This window comes from Nematolebias whitei, chromosome 5, assembly GCF_014905685.2.
Source record: "Nematolebias whitei isolate Nwh7 chromosome 5, NemWhi1, whole genome shotgun sequence".
Taxonomy (NCBI): Eukaryota; Metazoa; Chordata; class Actinopteri; order Cyprinodontiformes; family Rivulidae; genus Nematolebias; species Nematolebias whitei.
Genome location: NC_056502.1, coordinates 33,680,799 through 33,686,798, shown reverse-complemented (window position 1 = coordinate 33,686,798; position 6,000 = coordinate 33,680,799).

Below are 6,000 nucleotides of genomic sequence, written 5' to 3'. Positions count from 1 at the left end.
TCTAACGGGGCTAGAGAGGAAAGGTTAGTACAGTGTTACATCCTGTAATACTTCTTGCTTTGTGTGGTGTTCAGTTCAGATTATTCTTGTCAGTTTATTTCCTGAATCATGATATTAATCTCAGTGCTCGTATCGGTTAGTGCTAACTAAATAATCTGACCAGCGGGAAACCTTTAGGACCTTCTACATCTTCAGAGAAGGCATAAGAATTCAGCACATATGAAATGTTACATTTAAATATTTATTTAATAATAGTTTCATATAAAATTAATATTTTCAATATTGTTCTTGTTATTCTTTGCCAATTTTTCTTAATTCCTGTAAACTATGCACAATTATCCAATCAGGTTCTTTTAAATTTGCGTCTCCAGGCAGAAACATGTTTAAAGGGTCTTTCTCATTGGTTAGGACTTCACAGTCAGGAGAGAAGGCTCAGCTCAGTCAAAGCCTCCTCAGGATGAGTTTGGTTAGTTTTCCTCTCAGTTCATTAAACATCACAACATCGATGTAAGGTGGGCAGGATCAAACGCGGAGCTATGAGCCTTTGGGAAGACCCTGCAGGCATTTTTTTGACCACATAAATCTTTGTAATACATTCACTTGCAACGTGTAAATTCAAAAATCTGCACTGAAATTGCTCTAAAAATGAAGGTTAAATATCCCATTTAGGTTAACATTAATAATATTCTATATTGGATTTTGGTTTCATTACATGATTAATTTTTACAGTGAGTTTTGTGGGTTAGAGTTAAACCAGTATGAATCATTGATGGTTGCGTTCAAACACATTACAAGTTTTAATTGAATGCAAGAGACTGTGTAAGCGCCATTCTGACATTGAGGGTGTATCAAGATGGCGCCTTTGTTGATGGCACGCAGTCTACCTCTCCTGAGTTTGTTAAAGTTACTCGTGTTTTGCATTCTTTTCATCCATGATGTAGCCTCACTTCTAGTGTACAACCGCTCAACTTTGCTAAGGATCCAGGATTCGCTAAACAATGCACAGGTTTTTGGTACAATTGGACATTTTAAGACACCGCCACTCTTCCTGGCGTCTGTGCCAGCCTATTTACGCCGCATTACCAGGACGTTGCTACGCAACAAACGCCGCAGACGTGGAAGGAGAGCAGGAGTCCTAGTCGAATTCAAATTCTACCTTTCCTCTCACAGTACGGTTGATCATTGGCTTCTACTGCAGGACTTACCTTCGGAATTTGGCATTGTAGATGAACAGATGCTGGGATATATTCATCATTTAACGCGGGTTCCTCATTTTTCTGGACTGAATAAAACGTGCATTGAATTTAAGGAAATGCAAAGTGAGACGTCATTTATATTTGACCCATCAAAATGAATGCGGTCATTTATTTACAGAATCAAATTTAACATCAAACATTTACATTAATTTGGCAAATTATGAAAATAACAATATAAGCAATCAATCAGGAAAAATCATACGGCCATGATTTTTCCGTTGCTGCACCACAGACATTTATAAACTGTACAACTATGATCTTTTACCCACACGGATGTGAATAAGCACTTTACACAGACATTTCTAAATATCTGGGAGAATTTCTACTTGATAGAAAGTTAAAGATGAAAGAAGTTAAAGGGAGTAAGATTGAATGGGAGGGGAGGAATGTTCACCAGAACCGACACTCTCCATCAGAAGCCCAGCTCTCCTTCGGTACGCTTGGTAGGCAACTTGATCCATTACCTTTCTGAAGATTCATCAGCAGATATGGAATTCCGTTAACGCTACCTGTCCAGCGTCTCCTGATGGTGGCTGTAGCTCGTCAGAAGTAGTGGCTAGTGAAAGTTATAATCCCATGGAACTCGGAAGAGCTTTTTGTCATGTCAAGATCATCCCGTCTCCGACAGAACTCGAACAGAACCAGCAGAAAACTCTCCAGCACTCTCGAACTCTCCAAAACTCTAGAAGTCTGACAACTCTCCAACTCTGTGTAGACCAGGAAGTACTGACATTTTAAAGACTCTTTCCCGGTTCACTTTTTGGGATTTTTCATTGGTCAGAAACGACCAGACGGGGTGGGTTTTGTGACGTAAGAGGTTAGAGACAGCGAGAATTGTTATGAGACAGATCAGAAATGTTCTCACAGACCGAGAGGGTTTTGTTTTGGCGTGTTTCAGGAAACAGGTGCAAAACATCTCTACTTACGTCTGAGAGGATTCTAAAACATGACAGTTTTAACATAACAACTTGTTTTTCGTTTGACTGTAACCTTGTAAACGCACACACTTGCTCATTCAAAAGCAGAAATCAGAAAAATGCATAATTACTCTGTAACAGCTTTTAACATGAGTTCTAACTGCATGAGGATAAAAATCATTACTCAGTTAATAAAATTGATTAGTTCACTGCAACATCTAAAATGGTTTGAACTAAGACACTTTGATTATCAACATTTGTAAGATAGTAATGATAATAAAAAGAGAGTGTTCTTTTCACTTGAATCTTCAAGAAAGAAAGTCTCAGGATGGGTGAACCTGTATTTATGTATTCAAATACATGAAATGACAGTTCCTGTCCCACAAGGTTCTAAAGGTCAAGAGTTTTGACCTTAGACTTGGTTTCGACGTAGGCCTAGTCCACTACAGCATCTTCGACCTTCGTTGTTCCCTGATTCATCATCATCGGTGCCTCGTTCCTGTTAATCCTGGCGTCAACTTTCAGTTTCCACCTTGTCGCTCTGTGGGGACCCGTAAGTGGGTCTGCGTGCAACAGATCCTCCGCCCGCTTGCCCGAGCAGCTGTTGATGCAATCGGCTGTGTACCAGCACGTTCAGCCCTGTTTAATGCCCGATCGCTCTCAAATAAAACCTTTATGCTAAGCGATCTGATCTCTACTCATCGTTTGGATTTATTTCTGATGACTGAGACCTGGCTGAAAACAGGGAACAACAGTGCCTTTTCTGAGCTCCTCCCACCTGGTTACTCCTACCTGAGTGCACCGCATGTGTCTGGTCGTGGGGGCGGTCTCGCTGCTGTGTTCAGTGATAAACTCATCTGCCGCCCTCTGCCGCTTTGAACTTCAGCTGTTTGTGATGGATTCTGCACACCCCCTGCTGTGTGGTGTTTTATATTGCCCACCAAAATATAATAAGGATTTCATTAATGAGTTCTCAGAATTTTTAGCTGAACTGTTGCCAAAATTTGACAGTTTGCTTTTATATGGTGATTTTAACATTCATGTTTGCTGTCCCTGTAACCAACTCACTGCTGACTTTCAAAGCCTTCTGGATTATTTTAACCTGTCACAATCTGTGTCAGGGTCCACACACAGTCATAGTCATACTTTGGACTTAAGCATCTCTCACGGCCTTCGTGTATCTGTTATAGAAATTTTGGACACTTGTATTTCAGACCACTTTCCTATTATATTTGAATTTTCCACTCCTCCCCCGGTAAAAACTATGCTTCCAGCACGTCTCTGCCGCTTCATCACTCCCTCCACTCCAGGTCAGTTTGCTGCTGCGTTTAGAAGCACTGACTTATACTCTGCTGAAAGTCTGGACTCATCTCTACATCCAGAAGAATGTATCACCTCCTTTCAGTACACTTCTACAAAGATCTTGGACTCCATTGCTCCTTTAAGACAGACTTCTACAAAAATCAAGCCAGATCCCTGGCTTAATGGTACCACTCGGACCTTTAGACAATGCTGCAGGAAAGTAGAACGCAGATGGAAGAAAGACAGGCTTCATGTGTCCCAGGGCATACTGAGAGACTGTCTTTACGAATATCAAAAACCTGTTAAGCAGGCCAAATCACAGTATCTTTCCAATTTAATTTCTACCAGTTTTAACCGGCCAAGGGTTTTATTTAATACCATTCAGTCTGTCATTAATCCCTCCATCATTGTTCTGAAAACTGCTACACAGTCTACCTGTGATGATTTTCTTGTTTACTTTGTGAACAAAATAGACTCTATCAAGCAGAACATTGACAGTACATATAATGCTGTTCAGTTATGTGCTCCTTCAATAACCTCTTCTGTGTTTGATCAGTTCGACCTGGTCTCACTACCTCACCTAGTTAAGGTGGTTCAGCAGATGAAATCTACAAACTGTACTCTGGACATCATTCCCTCTAAGATGTTCAAGCAGTCCTTCAATGTTATTGGTCCTTGTCTTCTCTTCTTCTTCTTTTGGCTTTTCCCTCTTCAGGGTTCGCCACAGCGAGTCATCCTCTTCCACCTTACTCTGTCCTCACTCCAACTACCTTCATGTCCTCTCTAACTGCATCCATATATCTCCGCTTTGGCCTTCCTCTTTGTCTTTTTCTTGGCAGCTGCATTTCTAACATCCTTCTACCAATATACCCACGGTCCCTCCTCTTGACATGTCCAAACCATCTCAGTCTGGCCTCCCTAACTTTATCTCCCAGTTGTTCAACCTGTGCTGTACCTCTGATGATCTCATTCCTAATCTTATCCAGGCTTGTCACTCCTAAGGAGAGCCTTAGCATCTTCATTTCTGCCACTTCCAGTTCTTTCTCCTGTCTTTTTGTCAATGCCACTGTTTCCAGACCATACAATATGACAGTCTCACCACTGTCTTGTAAACTTTTCCTTTGACCTTTGCTGACACCTTTTTGTCACAAATCACTCCTGAAACTTTTCTCCATCCACTCCATCTTGCCTGGACTCTCTTTTTCACTTCTTTACCACATTCCCAATTTCCCTGGACAGTGGACCGCAAGTACTTGAAGTCCTGCACCTTTGTGACCTCTGCTCCTTGCTCACTGTTCCACCGGCCTCCCTCTCATTCATACACATGCACTCTGTCTTACTAGGGCTGACTTTCATTCCTTTTCTTTCAAGTGCATACCTCCACCTCTCCAAGTTCTCTTCCACCTGTCCCCTGTTCTCACCACAGATAACAATGTCATCTACAAATATCATCGTCCATGGGAATTCTTGCCTGACCGCATCTGTTAGTCGGTCCATCACCAGAGCAAACAAGAAGGGGCTCAGAACCGATCCTTGATGCAATCCCACCTCCACCTTGAAGCTATCTGTCACTCCTACAGCACATCTCACCACTGTCCTGCTGTCCTCATACATGTCCTGTACCAGTCTAACATACTTTTCTGCCACTCCAGATTTCCTCATGCGATACCACACCTCCTCCCTCAGCACTCTGTCATATGCTTTTCCTAAATCCACAAAGACACAATGGAGTTCTTTCTGACCCTCTCTGTACTTCTCCATCAGCATTCTCAAAGCAAAGATGGCATCTGTGGTGCTCTTTATTGGCAAGAAACCATACTGCTGCTCACAGATAGTCACCTCTCATTTAAGTCTTGCTTCCACAACTCTCTCCCAGATCTTTATCGTGTGGCTCATCAACTTAATTCCCCTGTAGCTGCTACAACTCTGTACATCACCCTTGTTCTTAAAAATGGGCACCAGCACACTTCTTCTCCATTCCTGAGGCATTTTCTCACCCTCATATATGCCATTGAATATTTGAGTCAAAAACCTCACTGCCATCTCTCCAAGACATTTCCAAACCTCCACTGGTATGTCATCAGGTCCTACTGCCTTCCCCTTCTTCATTCTTTTCGGAGCTTTCCGGACTTCACCCTCACTAATCTTTCCCACTTCCTGGTCCACAGTTTTTATGACCTCTACTCTTCTTTTTCTTTCATTCTCTTCATTCATTAGCTCCTCAAAGTACTCCTTCCATCTTCCCATCACACTCTCCTCACTTGTTAGAACATTACCATTCCTATCTTTAATAAGCCTAACCTGCTGCACATCCTTTCCAGCGTGATCTCTCTGTCTTCCTTCTCGCCCTCTTTAGTGTCCAGCCTCCCATACAACTCATTGTACACCCTCTGCTTTGCCTTAGCTACTTTCCTCTTTGCTCTATGTCCCATCTCCTTATATTCCTGTCTCCTCTCTTCAGTCCTCTTACTGTCATATTTCTTCTTGGCTAATCTCTTTCTTTGAACGGCGTCCTGCACTTCACT